Source organism: Schistocerca piceifrons, unplaced genomic scaffold (genome assembly GCF_021461385.2).
Source record: "Schistocerca piceifrons isolate TAMUIC-IGC-003096 unplaced genomic scaffold, iqSchPice1.1 HiC_scaffold_1684, whole genome shotgun sequence".
NCBI classification, from domain to species: Eukaryota; Metazoa; Arthropoda; class Insecta; order Orthoptera; family Acrididae; genus Schistocerca; species Schistocerca piceifrons.
In genome coordinates, this window is record NW_025727550.1 from 393,437 (window position 1) to 410,954 (window position 17,518).

The 17,518-nt window shown below is 53.8% G+C and overlaps 38 non-coding genes across 38 annotated transcripts; 25 read left to right on the forward strand and 13 right to left on the reverse strand.

Moving 5' to 3' along the window:
* Positions 1-421: 421 nt before the first annotated feature.
* On the reverse strand, positions 422-494 carry Trnar-acg. The gene has a single exon. It is a non-coding gene; the product is annotated as a tRNA-Arg (tRNA).
* A 441-nt stretch (positions 495-935) lies between these two features.
* Positions 936-1,027, forward strand: Trnai-uau. Its single transcript is given in 2 exon segments — positions 936-973; positions 992-1,027. It is a non-coding gene; the product is annotated as a tRNA-Ile (tRNA).
* A 111-nt stretch (positions 1,028-1,138) lies between these two features.
* On the forward strand, positions 1,139-1,210 carry Trnad-guc. Its single transcript has one exon. It is a non-coding gene; the product is annotated as a tRNA-Asp (tRNA).
* Positions 1,211-1,792: 582 nt separating this feature from the next.
* Positions 1,793-1,865, reverse strand: Trnar-acg. The gene has a single exon. It is a non-coding gene; the product is annotated as a tRNA-Arg (tRNA).
* Positions 1,866-2,306: 441 nt separating this feature from the next.
* Positions 2,307-2,398, forward strand: Trnai-uau. The gene is given in 2 exon segments: positions 2,307-2,344; positions 2,363-2,398. It is a non-coding gene; the product is annotated as a tRNA-Ile (tRNA).
* Positions 2,399-2,509: 111 nt separating this feature from the next.
* On the forward strand, positions 2,510-2,581 carry Trnad-guc. The gene has a single exon. It is a non-coding gene; the product is annotated as a tRNA-Asp (tRNA).
* Positions 2,582-3,163: 582 nt separating this feature from the next.
* Positions 3,164-3,236, reverse strand: Trnar-acg. The gene has a single exon. It is a non-coding gene; the product is annotated as a tRNA-Arg (tRNA).
* A 441-nt stretch (positions 3,237-3,677) lies between these two features.
* Positions 3,678-3,769, forward strand: Trnai-uau. The gene is given in 2 exon segments: positions 3,678-3,715; positions 3,734-3,769. It is a non-coding gene; the product is annotated as a tRNA-Ile (tRNA).
* A 111-nt stretch (positions 3,770-3,880) lies between these two features.
* Positions 3,881-3,952, forward strand: Trnad-guc. The gene has a single exon. It is a non-coding gene; the product is annotated as a tRNA-Asp (tRNA).
* Positions 3,953-4,534: 582 nt separating this feature from the next.
* Positions 4,535-4,607, reverse strand: Trnar-acg. The gene has a single exon. It is a non-coding gene; the product is annotated as a tRNA-Arg (tRNA).
* A 441-nt stretch (positions 4,608-5,048) lies between these two features.
* On the forward strand, positions 5,049-5,140 carry Trnai-uau. The gene is given in 2 exon segments: positions 5,049-5,086; positions 5,105-5,140. It is a non-coding gene; the product is annotated as a tRNA-Ile (tRNA).
* Positions 5,141-5,251: 111 nt separating this feature from the next.
* Trnad-guc lies at positions 5,252-5,323 on the forward strand. Its single transcript has one exon. It is a non-coding gene; the product is annotated as a tRNA-Asp (tRNA).
* Positions 5,324-5,905: 582 nt separating this feature from the next.
* Positions 5,906-5,978, reverse strand: Trnar-acg. The gene has a single exon. It is a non-coding gene; the product is annotated as a tRNA-Arg (tRNA).
* A 441-nt stretch (positions 5,979-6,419) lies between these two features.
* Positions 6,420-6,511, forward strand: Trnai-uau. Its single transcript is given in 2 exon segments — positions 6,420-6,457; positions 6,476-6,511. It is a non-coding gene; the product is annotated as a tRNA-Ile (tRNA).
* Positions 6,512-6,622: 111 nt separating this feature from the next.
* On the forward strand, positions 6,623-6,694 carry Trnad-guc. The gene has a single exon. It is a non-coding gene; the product is annotated as a tRNA-Asp (tRNA).
* A 582-nt stretch (positions 6,695-7,276) lies between these two features.
* Positions 7,277-7,349, reverse strand: Trnar-acg. The gene has a single exon. It is a non-coding gene; the product is annotated as a tRNA-Arg (tRNA).
* A 441-nt stretch (positions 7,350-7,790) lies between these two features.
* Positions 7,791-7,882, forward strand: Trnai-uau. Its single transcript is given in 2 exon segments — positions 7,791-7,828; positions 7,847-7,882. It is a non-coding gene; the product is annotated as a tRNA-Ile (tRNA).
* A 111-nt stretch (positions 7,883-7,993) lies between these two features.
* Positions 7,994-8,065, forward strand: Trnad-guc. Its single transcript has one exon. It is a non-coding gene; the product is annotated as a tRNA-Asp (tRNA).
* Positions 8,066-8,647: 582 nt separating this feature from the next.
* On the reverse strand, positions 8,648-8,720 carry Trnar-acg. Its single transcript has one exon. It is a non-coding gene; the product is annotated as a tRNA-Arg (tRNA).
* Positions 8,721-9,161: 441 nt separating this feature from the next.
* On the forward strand, positions 9,162-9,253 carry Trnai-uau. Its single transcript is given in 2 exon segments — positions 9,162-9,199; positions 9,218-9,253. It is a non-coding gene; the product is annotated as a tRNA-Ile (tRNA).
* A 111-nt stretch (positions 9,254-9,364) lies between these two features.
* Trnad-guc lies at positions 9,365-9,436 on the forward strand. Its single transcript has one exon. It is a non-coding gene; the product is annotated as a tRNA-Asp (tRNA).
* A 582-nt stretch (positions 9,437-10,018) lies between these two features.
* Trnar-acg lies at positions 10,019-10,091 on the reverse strand. Its single transcript has one exon. It is a non-coding gene; the product is annotated as a tRNA-Arg (tRNA).
* A 441-nt stretch (positions 10,092-10,532) lies between these two features.
* On the forward strand, positions 10,533-10,624 carry Trnai-uau. The gene is given in 2 exon segments: positions 10,533-10,570; positions 10,589-10,624. It is a non-coding gene; the product is annotated as a tRNA-Ile (tRNA).
* A 111-nt stretch (positions 10,625-10,735) lies between these two features.
* Trnad-guc lies at positions 10,736-10,807 on the forward strand. Its single transcript has one exon. It is a non-coding gene; the product is annotated as a tRNA-Asp (tRNA).
* Positions 10,808-11,389: 582 nt separating this feature from the next.
* Trnar-acg lies at positions 11,390-11,462 on the reverse strand. The gene has a single exon. It is a non-coding gene; the product is annotated as a tRNA-Arg (tRNA).
* Positions 11,463-11,903: 441 nt separating this feature from the next.
* Positions 11,904-11,995, forward strand: Trnai-uau. The gene is given in 2 exon segments: positions 11,904-11,941; positions 11,960-11,995. It is a non-coding gene; the product is annotated as a tRNA-Ile (tRNA).
* A 111-nt stretch (positions 11,996-12,106) lies between these two features.
* On the forward strand, positions 12,107-12,178 carry Trnad-guc. Its single transcript has one exon. It is a non-coding gene; the product is annotated as a tRNA-Asp (tRNA).
* Positions 12,179-12,760: 582 nt separating this feature from the next.
* On the reverse strand, positions 12,761-12,833 carry Trnar-acg. The gene has a single exon. It is a non-coding gene; the product is annotated as a tRNA-Arg (tRNA).
* A 441-nt stretch (positions 12,834-13,274) lies between these two features.
* On the forward strand, positions 13,275-13,366 carry Trnai-uau. Its single transcript is given in 2 exon segments — positions 13,275-13,312; positions 13,331-13,366. It is a non-coding gene; the product is annotated as a tRNA-Ile (tRNA).
* A 111-nt stretch (positions 13,367-13,477) lies between these two features.
* On the forward strand, positions 13,478-13,549 carry Trnad-guc. The gene has a single exon. It is a non-coding gene; the product is annotated as a tRNA-Asp (tRNA).
* A 582-nt stretch (positions 13,550-14,131) lies between these two features.
* On the reverse strand, positions 14,132-14,204 carry Trnar-acg. Its single transcript has one exon. It is a non-coding gene; the product is annotated as a tRNA-Arg (tRNA).
* Positions 14,205-14,645: 441 nt separating this feature from the next.
* Trnai-uau lies at positions 14,646-14,737 on the forward strand. Its single transcript is given in 2 exon segments — positions 14,646-14,683; positions 14,702-14,737. It is a non-coding gene; the product is annotated as a tRNA-Ile (tRNA).
* A 111-nt stretch (positions 14,738-14,848) lies between these two features.
* Positions 14,849-14,920, forward strand: Trnad-guc. Its single transcript has one exon. It is a non-coding gene; the product is annotated as a tRNA-Asp (tRNA).
* A 582-nt stretch (positions 14,921-15,502) lies between these two features.
* Positions 15,503-15,575, reverse strand: Trnar-acg. Its single transcript has one exon. It is a non-coding gene; the product is annotated as a tRNA-Arg (tRNA).
* A 441-nt stretch (positions 15,576-16,016) lies between these two features.
* Positions 16,017-16,108, forward strand: Trnai-uau. Its single transcript is given in 2 exon segments — positions 16,017-16,054; positions 16,073-16,108. It is a non-coding gene; the product is annotated as a tRNA-Ile (tRNA).
* A 111-nt stretch (positions 16,109-16,219) lies between these two features.
* Trnad-guc lies at positions 16,220-16,291 on the forward strand. The gene has a single exon. It is a non-coding gene; the product is annotated as a tRNA-Asp (tRNA).
* A 582-nt stretch (positions 16,292-16,873) lies between these two features.
* Trnar-acg lies at positions 16,874-16,946 on the reverse strand. Its single transcript has one exon. It is a non-coding gene; the product is annotated as a tRNA-Arg (tRNA).
* Positions 16,947-17,387: 441 nt separating this feature from the next.
* Positions 17,388-17,479, forward strand: Trnai-uau. Its single transcript is given in 2 exon segments — positions 17,388-17,425; positions 17,444-17,479. It is a non-coding gene; the product is annotated as a tRNA-Ile (tRNA).
* Positions 17,480-17,518: the final 39 nt, after the last annotated feature.

The following is a 17,518-nucleotide window of genomic DNA, read 5'->3' on the forward strand; positions in this document are numbered from 1 at the left end:
TTTGCTGTTGACGCTGAATCATCGCACCCGAGGCTTAGTGAACGAGCTCGAAGCACCCAAGAAAAAGAATAATTTTAGCAGAGCGTGGTATCGATCCACGGACCTCTGGGTTATGGGCCCAGCACGCTTCCACTGCGCCACTCTGCTGCGTGGAGGTGTTCGCCCTCTGCGGTGCGTGACATGGGACACTTGGAAAAGCGTTGTCTGCGTCGCGTACCGATTAATTAACTGTGTGACATCTCTCAGCTTGACTTGTCTCGACTTTGCTCGACTGACGCTACGCTGACGCTTGCACGAAGCGATATTTACCACGATCGTCTCGAGATGCAGCTGCGAGATGCTCAGGATTGACATTGCACTGCACGCAGGTGGAAACATTCGAACGCACTGCCTAGCTACGCGCCCGCAACTAACAAAATGCCGACCCTGCCAGGATTCGAACCTGGAATCTTCTGATCCGTAGTCAGACGCGTTATCCGTTGCGCCACAGGGCCACTGTTCGCGTTTCGTAATGAGAGGCGGGTACACATCGCGGAGCAACGTGTTCTCGGTGGCTCGCCAACTGCGTGTCGTCCACTGACAACGGCGGCGCGGCCACTCCGGTCTTCCGCACTCTGCAGGGAGCTGCCAAGGAAGGCATCTCTCCTCTAGCTGGTCGGCCATGGTGCGCCTGCATAGCTTAGAGCTTGCCACACATGTGCCCTCGCCGTTGGACAGGTAGCAGACGGCAAGGCGCGCGTTTTCTGCAATTTTTCGGTGATGACAAGCGGCTGATATGCTTGTAAGTGTAGCATATGAAACAAGAATCGTATGAAGCATCCGTAGACGGGTGCTAAAGTCGCAGTATGGCCGCAGGTGACGGTCGTATGATGGATCTGTAGCCACAACAGGTTGGCAGCAAAGCGAATACCGCTAACTGAAAGCCCCCTGCTGTAGCCCCAGTGGCGCAATTGGTTAGCGCACGGTACTTATAAGGCAGTAGCCGTGAGCAATGCCGGGGTTGTGAGTTCGAGCCTCACCTGGGGCATACTTTTATTTCGTAGCAGCTGACTCTGAAAGCATCGGGACGCTAGATTTGAGATGTATCACCTACTTGAGAATCATAAGTGAGCGTGCATTGTAGGTACGGATTGCGTATTCCTCGGTAGTATAGTGGTTAGTATCCCCGCCTGTCACGCGGGAGACGGGGGTTCGATTCCCCGCCGGGGAGGTGCGATTTTTATATCGCAAAAGTTGCACGTGTGGCCCGAAAGGACATTAACGTTGTGATCGAGAAATGTAGTTGCTGCAGAATCGTAAGAAAGTCTGCGTCTTAGGAAGTGTTTCTCGTATTCTTCACACCACGTCGTCGTCGTTTCAGAACTTACAGGGTTTGCTGTTGACGCTGAATCATCGCACCCGAGGCTTAGTGAACGAGCTCGAAGCACCCAAGAAAAAGAATAATTTTAGCAGAGCGTGGTTTCGATCCACGGACCTCTGGGTTATGGGCCCAGCACGCTTCCACTGCGCCACTCTGCTGCGTGGAGGTGTTCGCCCTCTGCGGTGCGTGACATGGGACACTTGGAAAAGCGTTGTCTGCGTCGCGTACCGATTAATTAACTGTGTGACATCTCTCAGCTTGACTTGTCTCGACTTTGCTCGACTGACGCTACGCTGACGCTTGCACGAAGCGATATTTACCACGATCGTCTCGAGATGCAGCTGCGAGATGCTCAGGATTGACATTGCACTGCACGCAGGTGGAAACATTCGAACGCACTGCCTAGCTACGCGCCCGCAACTAACAAAATGCCGACCCTGCCAGGATTCGAACCTGGAATCTTCTGATCCGTAGTCAGACGCGTTATCCGTTGCGCCACAGGGCCACTGTTCGCGTTTCGTAATGAGAGGCGGGTACACATCGCGGAGCAACGTGTTCGCGGTGGCTCGCCAACTGCGTGTCGTCCACTGACAACGGCGGCGCGGCCACTCCGGTCTTCCGCACTCTGCAGGGAGCTGCCAAGGAAGGCATCTCTCCTCTAGCTGGTCGGCCATGGTGCGCCTGCATAGCTTAGAGCTTGCCACACATCTGCCCTCGCCGTTGGACAGGTAGCAGACGGCAAGGCGCGCGTTTTCTGCAATTTTTCGGTGATGACAAGCGGCTGATATGCTTGTAAGTGTAGCATATGAAACAAGAATCGTATGAAGCATCCGTAGACGGGTGCTAAAGTCGCAGTATGGCCGCAGGTGACGGTCGTATGATGGATCTGTAGCCACAACAGGTTGGCAGCAAAGCGAATACCGCTAACTGAAAGCACCCTGCTGTAGCCCCAGTGGCGCAATTGGTTAGCGCACGGTACTTATAAGGCAGTAGCCGTGAGCAATGCCGGGGTTGTGAGTTCGAGCCTCACCTGGGGCATACTTTTATTTCGTAGCAGCTGACTCTGAAAGCATCGGGACGCTAGATTTGAGATGTATCACCTACTTGAGAATCATAAGTGAGCGTGCATTGTAGGTACGGATTGCGTATTCCTCGGTAGTATAGTGGTTAGTATCCCCGCCTGTCACGCGGGAGACCGGGGTTCGATTCCCCGCCGGGGAGGTGCGATTTTTATATCGCAAAAGTTGCACGTGTGGCCCGAAAGGACATTAACGTTGTGATCGAGAAATGTAGTTGCTGCAGAATCGTAAGAAAGTCTGCGTCTTAGGAAGTGTTTCTCGTATTCTTCACACCACGTCGTCGTCGTTTCAGAACTTACAGGGTTTGCTGTTGACGCTGAATCATCGCACCCGAGGCTTAGTGAACGAGCTCGAAGCACCCAAGAAAAAGAATAATTTTAGCAGAGCGTGGTTTCGATCCACGGACCTCTGGGTTATGGGCCCAGCACGCTTCCACTGCGCCACTCTGCTGCGTGGAGGTGTTCGCCCTCTGCGGTGCGTGACATGGGACACTTGGAAAAGCGTTGTCTGCGTCGCGTACCGATTAATTAACTGTGTGACATCTCTCAGCTTGACTTGTCTCGACTTTGCTCGACTGACGCTACGCTGACGCTTGCACGAAGCGATATTTACCACGATCGTCTCGAGATGCAGCTGCGAGATGCTCAGGATTGACATTGCACTGCACGCAGGTGGAAACATTCGAACGCACTGCCTAGCTACGCGCCCGCAACTAACAAAATGCCGACCCTGCCAGGATTCGAACCTGGAATCTTCTGATCCGTAGTCAGACGCGTTATCCGTTGCGCCACAGGGCCACTGTTCGCGTTTCGTAATGAGAGGCGGGTACACATCGCGGAGCAACGTGTTCGCGGTGGCTCGCCAACTGCGTGTCGTCCACTGACAACGGCGGCGCGGCCACTCCGGTCTCCCGCACTCTGCAGGGAGCTGCCAAGGAAGGCATCTCTCCTCTAGCTGGTCGGCCATGGTGCGCCTGCATAGCTTAGAGCTTGCCACACATCTGCCCCCGCCGTTGGACAGGTAGCAGACGGCAAGGCGCGCGTTTTCTGCAATTTTTCGGTGATGACAAGCGGCTGATATGCTTGTAAGTGTAGCATATGAAACAAGAATCGTATGAAGCATCCGTAGACGGGTGCTAAAGTCGCAGTATGGCCGCAGGTGACGGTCGTATGATGGATCTGTAGCCACAACAGGTTGGCAGCAAAGCGAATACCGCTAACTGAAAGCACCCTGCTGTAGCCCCAGTGGCGCAATTGGTTAGCGCACGGTACTTATAAGGCAGTAGCCGTGAGCAATGCCGGGGTTGTGAGTTCGAGCCTCACCTGGGGCATACTTTTATTTCGTAGCAGCTGACTCTGAAAGCATCGGGACGCTAGATTTGAGATGTATCACCTACTTGAGAATCATAAGTGAGCGTGCATTGTAGGTACGGATTGCGTATTCCTCGGTAGTATAGTGGTTAGTATCCCCGCCTGTCACGCGGGAGACCGGGGTTCGATTCCCCGCCGGGGAGGTGCGATTTTTATATCGCAAAAGTTGCACGTGTGGCCCGAAAGGACATTAACGTTGTGATCGAGAAATGTAGTTGCTGCAGAATCGTAAGAAAGTCTGCGTCTTAGGAAGTGTTTCTCGTATTCTTCACACCACGTCGTCGTCGTTTCAGAACTTACAGGGTTTGCTGTTGACGCTGAATCATCGCACCCGAGGCTTAGTGAACGAGCTCGAAGCACCCAAGAAAAAGAATAATTTTAGCAGAGCGTGGTTTCGATCCACGGACCTCTGGGTTATGGGCCCAGCACGCTTCCACTGCGCCACTCTGCTGCGTGGAGGTGTTCGCCCTCTGCGGTGCGTGACATGGGACACTTGGAAAAGCGTTGTCTGCGTCGCGTACCGATTAATTAACTGTGTGACATCTCTCAGCTTGACTTGTCTCGACTTTGCTCGACTGACGCTACGCTGACGCTTGCACGAAGCGATATTTACCACGATCGTCTCGAGATGCAGCTGCGAGATGCTCAGGATTGACATTGCACTGCACGCAGGTGGAAACATTCGAACGCACTGCCTAGCTACGCGCCCGCAACTAACAAAATGCCGACCCTGCCAGGATTCGAACCTGGAATCTTCTGATCCGTAGTCAGACGCGTTATCCGTTGCGCCACAGGGCCACTGTTCGCGTTTCGTAATGAGAGGCGGGTACACATCGCGGAGCAACGTGTTCTCGGTGGCTCGCCAACTGCGTGTCGTCCACTGACAACGGCGGCGCGGCCACTCCGGTCTTCCGCACTCTGCAGGGAGCTGCCAAGGAAGGCATCTCTCCTCTAGCTGGTCGGCCATGGTGCGCCTGCATAGCTTAGAGCATGCCACACATCTGCCCTCGCCGTTGGACAGGTAGCAGACGGCAAGGCGCGCGTTTTCTGCAATTTTTCGGTGATGACAAGCGGCTGATATGCTTGTAAGTGTAGCATATGAAACAAGAATCGTATGAAGCATCCGTAGACGGGTGCTAAAGTCGCAGTATGGCCGCAGGTGACGGTCGTATGATGGATCTGTAGCCACAACAGGTTGGCAGCAAAGCGAATACCGCTAACTGAAAGCCCCCTGCTGTAGCCCCAGTGGCGCAATTGGTTAGCGCACGGTACTTATAAGGCAGTAGCCGTGAGCAATGCCGGGGTTGTGAGTTCGAGCCTCACCTGGGGCATACTTTTATTTCGTAGCAGCTGACTCTGAAAGCATCGGGACGCTAGATTTGAGATGTATCACCTACTTGAGAATCATAAGTGAGCGTGCATTGTAGGTACGGATTGCGTATTCCTCGGTAGTATAGTGGTTAGTATCCCCGCCTGTCACGCGGGAGACGGGGGTTCGATTCCCCGCCGGGGAGGTGCGATTTTTATATCGCAAAAGTTGCACGTGTGGCCCGAAAGGACATTAACGTTGTGATCGAGAAATGTAGTTGCTGCAGAATCGTAAGAAAGTCTGCGTCTTAGGAAGTGTTTCTCGTATTCTTCACACCACGTCGTCGTCGTTTCAGAACTTACAGGGTTTGCTGTTGACGCTGAATCATCGCACCCGAGGCTTAGTGAACGAGCTCGAAGCACCCAAGAAAAAGAATAATTTTAGCAGAGCGTGGTTTCGATCCACGGACCTCTGGGTTATGGGCCCAGCACGCTTCCACTGCGCCACTCTGCTGCGTGGAGGTGTTCGCCCTCTGCGGTGCGTGACATGGGACACTTGGAAAAGCGTTGTCTGCGTCGCGTACCGATTAATTAACTGTGTGACATCTCTCAGCTTGACTTGTCTCGACTTTGCTCGACTGACGCTACGCTGACGCTTGCACGAAGCGATATTTACCACGATCGTCTCGAGATGCAGCTGCGAGATGCTCAGGATTGACATTGCACTGCACGCAGGTGGAAACATTCGAACGCACTGCCTAGCTACGCGCCCGCAACTAACAAAATGCCGACCCTGCCAGGATTCGAACCTGGAATCTTCTGATCCGTAGTCAGACGCGTTATCCGTTGCGCCACAGGGCCACTGTTCGCGTTTCGTAATGAGAGGCGGGTACACATCGCGGAGCAACGTGTTCGCGGTGGCTCGCCAACTGCGTGTCGTCCACTGACAACGGCGGCGCGGCCACTCCGGTCTTCCGCACTCTGCAGGGAGCTGCCAAGGAAGGCATCTCTCCTCTAGCTGGTCGGCCATGGTGCGCCTGCATAGCTTAGAGCTTGCCACACATCTGCCCTCGCCGTTGGACAGGTAGCAGACGGCAAGGCGCGCGTTTTCTGCAATTTTTCGGTGATGACAAGCGGCTGATATGCTTGTAAGTGTAGCATATGAAACAAGAATCGTATGAAGCATCCGTAGACGGGTGCTAAAGTCGCAGTATGGCCGCAGGTGACGGTCGTATGATGGATCTGTAGCCACAACAGGTTGGCAGCAAAGCGAATACCGCTAACTGAAAGCACCCTGCTGTAGCCCCAGTGGCGCAATTGGTTAGCGCACGGTACTTATAAGGCAGTAGCCGTGAGCAATGCCGGGGTTGTGAGTTCGAGCCTCACCTGGGGCATACTTTTATTTCGTAGCAGCTGACTCTGAAAGCATCGGGACGCTAGATTTGAGATGTATCACCTACTTGAGAATCATAAGTGAGCGTGCATTGTAGGTACCGATTGCGTATTCCTCGGTAGTATAGTGGTTAGTATCCCCGCCTGTCACGCGGGAGACCGGGGTTCGATTCCCCGCCGGGGAGGTGCGATTTTTATATCGCAAAAGTTGCACGTGTGGCCCGAAAGGACATTAACGTTGTGATCGAGAAATGTAGTTGCTGCAGAATCGTAAGAAAGTCTGCGTCTTAGGAAGTGTTTCTCGTATTCTTCACACCACGTCGTCGTCGTTTCAGAACTTACAGGGTTTGCTGTTGACGCTGAATCATCGCACCCGAGGCTTAGTGAACGAGCTCGAAGCACCCAAGAAAAAGAATAATTTTAGCAGAGCGTGGTTTCGATCCACGGACCTCTGGGTTATGGGCCCAGCACGCTTCCACTGCGCCACTCTGCTGCGTGGAGGTGTTCGCCCTCTGCGGTGCGTGACATGGGACACTTGGAAAAGCGTTGTCTGCGTCGCGTACCGATTAATTAACTGTGTGACATCTCTCAGCTTGACTTGTCTCGACTTTGCTCGACTGACGCTACGCTGACGCTTGCACGAAGCGATATTTACCACGATCGTCTCGAGATGCAGCTGCGAGATGCTCAGGATTGACATTGCACTGCACGCAGGTGGAAACATTCGAACGCACTGCCTAGCTACGCGCCCGCAACTAACAAAATGCCGACCCTGCCAGGATTCGAACCTGGAATCTTCTGATCCGTAGTCAGACGCGTTATCCGTTGCGCCACAGGGCCACTGTTCGCGTTTCGTAATGAGAGGCGGGTACACATCGCGGAGCAACGTGTTCGCGGTGGCTCGCCAACTGCGTGTCGTCCACTGACAACGGCGGCGCGGCCACTCCGGTCTCCCGCACTCTGCAGGGAGCTGCCAAGGAAGGCATCTCTCCTCTAGCTGGTCGGCCATGGTGCGCCTGCATAGCTTAGAGCTTGCCACACATCTGCCCTCGCCGTTGGACAGGTAGCAGACGGCAAGGCGCGCGTTTTCTGCAATTTTTCGGTGATGACAAGCGGCTGATATGCTTGTAAGTGTAGCATATGAAACAAGAATCGTATGAAGCATCCGTAGACGGGTGCTAAAGTCGCAGTATGGCCGCAGGTGACGGTCGTATGATGGATCTGTAGCCACAACAGGTTGGCAGCAAAGCGAATACCGCTAACTGAAAGCACCCTGCTGTAGCCCCAGTGGCGCAATTGGTTAGCGCACGGTACTTATAAGGCAGTAGCCGTGAGCAATGCCGGGGTTGTGAGTTCGAGCCTCACCTGGGGCATACTTTTATTTCGTAGCAGCTGACTCTGAAAGCATCGGGACGCTAGATTTGAGATGTATCACCTACTTGAGAATCATAAGTGAGCGTGCATTGTAGGTACGGATTGCGTATTCCTCGGTAGTATAGTGGTTAGTATCCCCGCCTGTCACGCGGGAGACCGGGGTTCGATTCCCCGCCGGGGAGGTGCGATTTTTATATCGCAAAAGTTGCACGTGTGGCCCGAAAGGACATTAACGTTGTGATCGAGAAATGTAGTTGCTGCAGAATCGTAAGAAAGTCTGCGTCTTAGGAAGTGTTTCTCGTATTCTTCACACCACGTCGTCGTCGTTTCAGAACTTACAGGGTTTGCTGTTGACGCTGAATCATCGCACCCGAGGCTTAGTGAACGAGCTCGAAGCACCCAAGAAAAAGAATAATTTTAGCAGAGCGTGGTTTCGATCCACGGACCTCTGGGTTATGGGCCCAGCACGCTTCCACTGCGCCACTCTGCTGCGTGGAGGTGTTCGCCCTCTGCGGTGCGTGACATGGGACACTTGGAAAAGCGTTGTCTGCGTCGCGTACCGATTAATTAACTGTGTGACATCTCTCAGCTTGACTTGTCTCGACTTTGCTCGACTGACGCTACGCTGACGCTTGCACGAAGCGATATTTACCACGATCGTCTCGAGATGCAGCTGCGAGATGCTCAGGATTGACATTGCACTGCACGCAGGTGGAAACATTCGAACGCACTGCCTAGCTACGCGCCCGCAACTAACAAAATGCCGACCCTGCCAGGATTCGAACCTGGAATCTTCTGATCCGTAGTCAGACGCGTTATCCGTTGCGCCACAGGGCCACTGTTCGCGTTTCGTAATGAGAGGCGGGTACACATCGCGGAGCAACGTGTTCTCGGTGGCTCGCCAACTGCGTGTCGTCCACTGACAACGGCGGCGCGGCCACTCCGGTCTTCCGCACTCTGCAGGGAGCTGCCAAGGAAGGCATCTCTCCTCTAGCTGGTCGGCCATGGTGCGCCTGCATAGCTTAGAGCATGCCACACATCTGCCCTCGCCGTTGGACAGGTAGCAGACGGCAAGGCGCGCGTTTTCTGCAATTTTTCGGTGATGACAAGCGGCTGATATGCTTGTAAGTGTAGCATATGAAACAAGAATCGTATGAAGCATCCGTAGACGGGTGCTAAAGTCGCAGTATGGCCGCAGGTGACGGTCGTATGATGGATCTGTAGCCACAACAGGTTGGCAGCAAAGCGAATACCGCTAACTGAAAGCCCCCTGCTGTAGCCCCAGTGGCGCAATTGGTTAGCGCACGGTACTTATAAGGCAGTAGCCGTGAGCAATGCCGGGGTTGTGAGTTCGAGCCTCACCTGGGGCATACTTTTATTTCGTAGCAGCTGACTCTGAAAGCATCGGGACGCTAGATTTGAGATGTATCACCTACTTGAGAATCATAAGTGAGCGTGCATTGTAGGTACGGATTGCGTATTCCTCGGTAGTATAGTGGTTAGTATCCCCGCCTGTCACGCGGGAGACCGGGGTTCGATTCCCCGCCGGGGAGGTGCGATTTTTATATCGCAAAAGTTGCACGTGTGGCCCGAAAGGACATTAACGTTGTGATCGAGAAATGTAGTTGCTGCAGAATCGTAAGAAAGTCTGCGTCTTAGGAAGTGTTTCTCGTATTCTTCACACCACGTCGTCGTCGTTTCAGAACTTACAGGGTTTGCTGTTGACGCTGAATCATCGCACCCGAGGCTTAGTGAACGAGCTCGAAGCACCCAAGAAAAAGAATAATTTTAGCAGAGCGTGGTTTCGATCCACGGACCTCTGGGTTATGGGCCCAGCACGCTTCCACTGCGCCACTCTGCTGCGTGGAGGTGTTCGCCCTCTGCGGTGCGTGACATGGGACACTTGGAAAAGCGTTGTCTGCGTCGCGTACCGATTAATTAACTGTGTGACATCTCTCAGCTTGACTTGTCTCGACTTTGCTCGACTGACGCTACGCTGACGCTTGCACGAAGCGATATTTACCACGATCGTCTCGAGATGCAGCTGCGAGATGCTCAGGATTGACATTGCACTGCACGCAGGTGGAAACATTCGAACGCACTGCCTAGCTACGCGCCCGCAACTAACAAAATGCCGACCCTGCCAGGATTCGAACCTGGAATCTTCTGATCCGTAGTCAGACGCGTTATCCGTTGCGCCACAGGGCCACTGTTCGCGTTTCGTAATGAGAGGCGGGTACACATCGCGGAGCAACGTGTTCGCGGTGGCTCGCCAACTGCGTGTCGTCCACTGACAACGGCGGCGCGGCCACTCCGGTCTTCCGCACTCTGCAGGGAGCTGCCAAGGAAGGCATCTCTCCTCTAGCTGGTCGGCCATGGTGCGCCTGCATAGCTTAGAGCTTGCCACACATCTGCCCTCGCCGTTGGACAGGTAGCAGACGGCAAGGCGCGCGTTTTCTGCAATTTTTCGGTGATGACAAGCGGCTGATATGCTTGTAAGTGTAGCATATGAAACAAGAATCGTATGAAGCATCCGTAGACGGGTGCTAAAGTCGCAGTATGGCCGCAGGTGACGGTCGTATGATGGATCTGTAGCCACAACAGGTTGGCAGCAAAGCGAATACCGCTAACTGAAAGCACCCTGCTGTAGCCCCAGTGGCGCAATTGGTTAGCGCACGGTACTTATAAGGCAGTAGCCGTGAGCAATGCCGGGGTTGTGAGTTCGAGCCTCACCTGGGGCATACTTTTATTTCGTAGCAGCTGACTCTGAAAGCATCGGGACGCTAGATTTGAGATGTATCACCTACTTGAGAATCATAAGTGAGCGTGCATTGTAGGTACCGATTGCGTATTCCTCGGTAGTATAGTGGTTAGTATCCCCGCCTGTCACGCGGGAGACCGGAGTTCGATTCCCCGCCGGGGAGGTGCGATTTTTATATCGCAAAAGTTGCACGTGTGGCCCGAAAGGACATTAACGTTGTGATCGAGAAATGTAGTTGCTGCAGAATCGTAAGAAAGTCTGCGTCTTAGGAAGTGTTTCTCGTATTCTTCACACCACGTCGTCGTCGTTTCAGAACTTACAGGGTTTGCTGTTGACGCTGAATCATCGCACCCGAGGCTTAGTGAACGAGCTCGAAGCACCCAAGAAAAAGAATAATTTTAGCAGAGCGTGGTTTCGATCCACGGACCTCTGGGTTATGGGCCCAGCACGCTTCCACTGCGCCACTCTGCTGCGTGGAGGTGTTCGCCCTCTGCGGTGCGTGACATGGGACACTTGGAAAAGCGTTGTCTGCGTCGCGTACCGATTAATTAACTGTGTGACATCTCTCAGCTTGACTTGTCTCGACTTTGCTCGACTGACGCTACGCTGACGCTTGCACGAAGCGATATTTACCACGATCGTCTCGAGATGCAGCTGCGAGATGCTCAGGATTGACATTGCACTGCACGCAGGTGGAAACATTCGAACGCACTGCCTAGCTACGCGCCCGCAACTAACAAAATGCCGACCCTGCCAGGATTCGAACCTGGAATCTTCTGATCCGTAGTCAGACGCGTTATCCGTTGCGCCACAGGGCCACTGTTCGCGTTTCGTAATGAGAGGCGGGTACACATCGCGGAGCAACGTGTTCTCGGTGGCTCGCCAACTGCGTGTCGTCCACTGACAACGGCGGCGCGGCCACTCCGGTCTTCCGCACTCTGCAGGGAGCTGCCAAGGAAGGCATCTCTCCTCTAGCTGGTCGGCCATGGTGCGCCTGCATAGCTTAGAGCATGCCACACATCTGCCCTCGCCGTTGGACAGGTAGCAGACGGCAAGGCGCGCGTTTTCTGCAATTTTTCGGTGATGACAAGCGGCTGATATGCTTGTAAGTGTAGCATATGAAACAAGAATCGTATGAAGCATCCGTAGACGGGTGCTAAAGTCGCAGTATGGCCGCAGGTGACGGTCGTATGATGGATCTGTAGCCACAACAGGTTGGCAGCAAAGCGAATACCGCTAACTGAAAGCCCCCTGCTGTAGCCCCAGTGGCGCAATTGGTTAGCGCACGGTACTTATAAGGCAGTAGCCGTGAGCAATGCCGGGGTTGTGAGTTCGAGCCTCACCTGGGGCATACTTTTATTTCGTAGCAGCTGACTCTGAAAGCATCGGGACGCTAGATTTGAGATGTATCACCTACTTGAGAATCATAAGTGAGCGTGCATTGTAGGTACGGATTGCGTATTCCTCGGTAGTATAGTGGTTAGTATCCCCGCCTGTCACGCGGGAGACCGGGGTTCGATTCCCCGCCGGGGAGGTGCGATTTTTATATCGCAAAAGTTGCACGTGTGGCCCGAAAGGACATTAACGTTGTGATCGAGAAATGTAGTTGCTGCAGAATCGTAAGAAAGTCTGCGTCTTAGGAAGTGTTTCTCGTATTCTTCACACCACGTCGTCGTCGTTTCAGAACTTACAGGGTTTGCTGTTGACGCTGAATCATCGCACCCGAGGCTTAGTGAACGAGCTCGAAGCACCCAAGAAAAAGAATAATTTTAGCAGAGCGTGGTTTCGATACACGGACCTCTGGGTTATGGGCCCAGCACGCTTCCACTGCGCCACTCTGCTGCGTGGAGGTGTTCGCCCTCTGCGGTGCGTGACATGGGACACTTGGAAAAGCGTTGTCTGCGTCGCGTACCGATTAATTAACTGTGTGACATCTCTCAGCTTGACTTGTCTCGACTTTGCTCGACTGACGCTACGCTGACGCTTGCACGAAGCGATATTTACCACGATCGTCTCGAGATGCAGCTGCGAGATGCTCAGGATTGACATTGCACTGCACGCAGGTGGAAACATTCGAACGCACTGCCTAGCTACGCGCCCGCAACTAACAAAATGCCGACCCTGCCAGGATTCGAACCTGGAATCTTGTGATCCGTAGTCAGACGCGTTATCCGTTGCGCCACAGGGCCACTGTTCGCGTTTCGTAATGAGAGGCGGGTACACATCGCGGAGCAACGTGTTCGCGGTGGCTCGTCAACTGCGTGTCGTCCACTGACAACGGCGGCGCGGCCACTCCGGTCTTCCGCACTCTGCAGGGAGCTGCCAAGGAAGGCATCTCTCCTCTAGCTGGTCGGCCATGGTGCGCCTGCATAGCTTAGAGCTTGCCACACATCTGCCCTCGCCGTTGGACAGGTAGCAGACGGCAAGGCGCGCGTTTTCTGCAATTTTTCGGTGATGACAAGCGGCTGATATGCTTGTAAGTGTAGCATATGAAACAAGAATCGTATGAAGCATCCGTAGACGGGTGCTAAAGTCGCAGTATGGCCGCAGGTGACGGTCGTATGATGGATCTGTAGCCACAACAGGTTGGCAGCAAAGCGAATACCGCTAACTGAAAGCACCCTGCTGTAGCCCCAGTGGCGCAATTGGTTAGCGCACGGTACTTATAAGGCAGTAGCCGTGAGCAATGCCGGGGTTGTGAGTTCGAGCCTCACCTGGGGCATACTTTTATTTCGTAGCAGCTGACTCTGAAAGCATCGGGACGCTAGATTTGAGATGTATCACCTACTTGAGAATCATAAGTGAGCGTGCATTGTAGGTACCGATTGCGTATTCCTCGGTAGTATAGTGGTTAGTATCCCCGCCTGTCACGCGGGAGACCGGGGTTCGATTCCCCGCCGGGGAGGTGCGATTTTTATATCGCAAAAGTTGCACGTGTGGCCCGAAAGGACATTAACGTTGTGATCGAGAAATGTAGTTGCTGCAGAATCGTAAGAAAGTCTGCGTCTTAGGAAGTGTTTCTCGTATTCTTCACACCACGTCGTCGTCGTTTCAGAACTTACAGGGTTTGCTGTTGACGCTGAATCATCGCACCCGAGGCTTAGTGAACGAGCTCGAAGCACCCAAGAAAAAGAATAATTTTAGCAGAGCGTGGTTTCGATCCACGGACCTCTGGGTTATGGGCCCAGCACGCTTCCACTGCGCCACTCTGCTGCGTGGAGGTGTTCGCCCTCTGCGGTGCGTGACATGGGACACTTGGAAAAGCGTTGTCTGCGTCGCGTACCGATTAATTAACTGTGTGACATCTCTCAGCTTGACTTGTCTCGACTTTGCTCGACTGACGCTACGCTGACGCTTGCACGAAGCGATATTTACCACGATCGTCTCGAGATGCAGCTGCGAGATGCTCAGGATTGACATTGCACTGCACGCAGGTGGAAACATTCGAACGCACTGCCTAGCTACGCGCCCGCAACTAACAAAATGCCGACCCTGCCAGGATTCGAACCTGGAATCTTCTGATCCGTAGTCAGACGCGTTATCCGTTGCGCCACAGGGCCACTGTTCGCGTTTCGTAATGAGAGGCGGGTACACATCGCGGAGCAACGTGTTCTCGGTGGCTCGCCAACTGCGTGTCGTCCACTGACAACGGCGGCGCGGCCACTCCGGTCTTCCGCACTCTGCAGGGAGCTGCCAAGGAAGGCATCTCTCCTCTAGCTGGTCGGCCATGGTGCGCCTGCATAGCTTAGAGCATGCCACACATCTGCCCTCGCCGTTGGACAGGTAGCAGACGGCAAGGCGCGCGTTTTCTGCAATTTTTCGGTGATGACAAGCGGCTGATATGCTTGTAAGTGTAGCATATGAAACAAGAATCGTATGAAGCATCCGTAGACGGGTGCTAAAGTCGCAGTATGGCCGCAGGTGACGGTCGTATGATGGATCTGTAGCCACAACAGGTTGGCAGCAAAGCGAATACCGCTAACTGAAAGCCCCCTGCTGTAGCCCCAGTGGCGCAATTGGTTAGCGCACGGTACTTATAAGGCAGTAGCCGTGAGCAATGCCGGGGTTGTGAGTTCGAGCCTCACCTGGGGCATACTTTTATTTCGTAGCAGCTGACTCTGAAAGCATCGGGACGCTAGATTTGAGATGTATCACCTACTTGAGAATCATAAGTGAGCGTGCATTGTAGGTACGGATTGCGTATTCCTCGGTAGTATAGTGGTTAGTATCCCCGCCTGTCACGCGGGAGACCGGGGTTCGATTCCCCGCCGGGGAGGTGCGATTTTTATATCGCAAAAGTTGCACGTGTGGCCCGAAAGGACATTAACGTTGTGATCGAGAAATGTAGTTGCTGCAGAATCGTAAGAAAGTCTGCGTCTTAGGAAGTGTTTCTCGTATTCTTCACACCACGTCGTCGTCGTTTCAGAACTTACAGGGTTTGCTGTTGACGCTGAATCATCGCACCCGAGGCTTAGTGAACGAGCTCGAAGCACCCAAGAAAAAGAATAATTTTAGCAGAGCGTGGTTTCGATCCACGGACCTCTGGGTTATGGGCCCAGCACGCTTCCACTGCGCCACTCTGCTGCGTGGAGGTGTTCGCCCTCTGCGGTGCGTGACATGGGACACTTGGAAAAGCGTTGTCTGCGTCGCGTACCGATTAATTAACTGTGTGACATCTCTCAGCTTGACTTGTCTCGACTTTGCTCGACTGACGCTACGCTGACGCTTGCACGAAGCGATATTTACCACGATCGTCTCGAGATGCAGCTGCGAGATGCTCAGGATTGACATTGCACTGCACGCAGGTGGAAACATTCGAACGCACTGCCTAGCTACGCGCCCGCAACTAACAAAATGCCGACCCTGCCAGGATTCGAACCTGGAATCTTCTGATCCGTAGTCAGACGCGTTATCCGTTGCGCCACAGGGCCACTGTTCGCGTTTCGTAATGAGAGGCGGGTACACATCGCGGAGCAACGTGTTCTCGGTGGCTCGCCAACTGCGTGTCGTCCACTGACAACGGCGGCGCGGCCACTCCGGTCTTCCGCACTCTGCAGGGAGCTGCCAAGGAAGGCATCTCTCCTCTAGCTGGTCGGCCATGGTGCGCCTGCATAGCTTAGAGCTTGCCACACATCTGCCCTCGCCGTTGGACAGGTAGCAGACGGCAAGGCGCGCGTTTTCTGCAATTTTTCGGTGATGACAAGCGGCTGATATGCTTGTAAGTGTAGCATATGAAACAAGAATCGTATGAAGCATCCGTAGACGGGTGCTAAAGTCGCAGTATGGCCGCAGGTGACGGTCGTATGATGGATCTGTAGCCACAACAGGTTGGCAGCAAAGCGAATACCGCTAACTGAAAGCCCCCTGCTGTAGCCCCAGTGGCGCAATTGGTTAGCGCACGGTACTTATAAGGCAGTAGCCGTGAGCAATGCCGGGGTTGTGAGTTCGAGCCTCACCTGGGGCATACTTTTATTTCGTAGCAGCTGACTCTGAAAGCATCGGGACGCTAGATTTGAGATGTATCACCTACTTGAGAATCATAAGTGAGCGTGCATTGTAGGTACGGATTGCGTATTCCTCGGTAGTATAGTGGTTAGTATCCCCGCCTGTCACGCGGGAGACCGGGGTTCGATTCCCCGCCGGGGAGGTGCGATTTTTATATCGCAAAAGTTGCACGTGTGGCCCGAAAGGACATTAACGTTGTGATCGAGAAATGTAGTTGCTGCAGAATCGTAAGAAAGTCTGCGTCTTAGGAAGTGTTTCTCGTATTCTTCACACCACGTCGTCGTCGTTTCAGAACTTACAGGGTTTGCTGTTGACGCTGAATCATCGCACCCGAGGCTTAGTGAACGAGCTCGAAGCACCCAAGAAAAAGAATAATTTTAGCAGAGCGTGGTTTCGATCCACGGACCTCTGGGTTATGGGCCCAGCACGCTTCCACTGCGCCACTCTGCTGCGTGGAGGTGTTCGCCCTCTGCGGTGCGTGACATGGGACACTTGGAAAAGCGTTGTCTGCGTCGCGTACCGATTAATTAACTGTGTGACATCTCTCAGCTTGACTTGTCTCGACTTTGCTCGACTGACGCTACGCTGACGCTTGCACGAAGCGATATTTACCACGATCGTCTCGAGATGCAGCTGCGAGATGCTCAGGATTGACATTGCACTGCACGCAGGTGGAAACATTCGAACGCACTGCCTAGCTACGCGCCCGCAACTAACAAAATGCCGACCCTGCCAGGATTCGAACCTGGAATCTTCTGATCCGTAGTCAGACGCATTATCCGTTGCGCCACAGGGCCACTGTTCGCGTTTCGTAATGAGAGGCGGGTACACATCGCGGAGCAACGTGTTCTCGGTGGCTCGCCAACTGCGTGTCGTCCACTGACAACGGCGGCGCGGCCACTCCGGTCTTCCGCACTCTGCAGGGAGCTGCCAAGGAAGGCATCTCTCCTCTAGCTGGTCGGCCATGGTGCGCCTGCATAGCTTAGAGCTTGCCACACATCTGCCCTCGCCGTTGGACAGGTAGGAGACGGCAAGGCGCGCGTTTTCTGCAATTTTTCGGTGATGACAAGCGGCTGATATGCTTGTAAGTGTAGCATATGAAACAAGAATCGTATGAAGCATCCGTAGACGGGTGCTAATGTCGCAGTATGGCCGCAGGTGACGGTCGCATGATGGATCTGTAGCCACAACAGGTTGGCAGCAAAGCGTATACCGCTAACTGAAAGCACCCTGCTGTAGCCCCAGTGGCGCAATTGGTTAGCGCACGGTACTTATAAGGCAGTAGCCGTGAGCAATGCCGGGGTTGTGAGTTCGAGCCTCACCTGGGGCATACTTCTATTTCGTAGCAGCTGACTCTGAAAGCATCGGG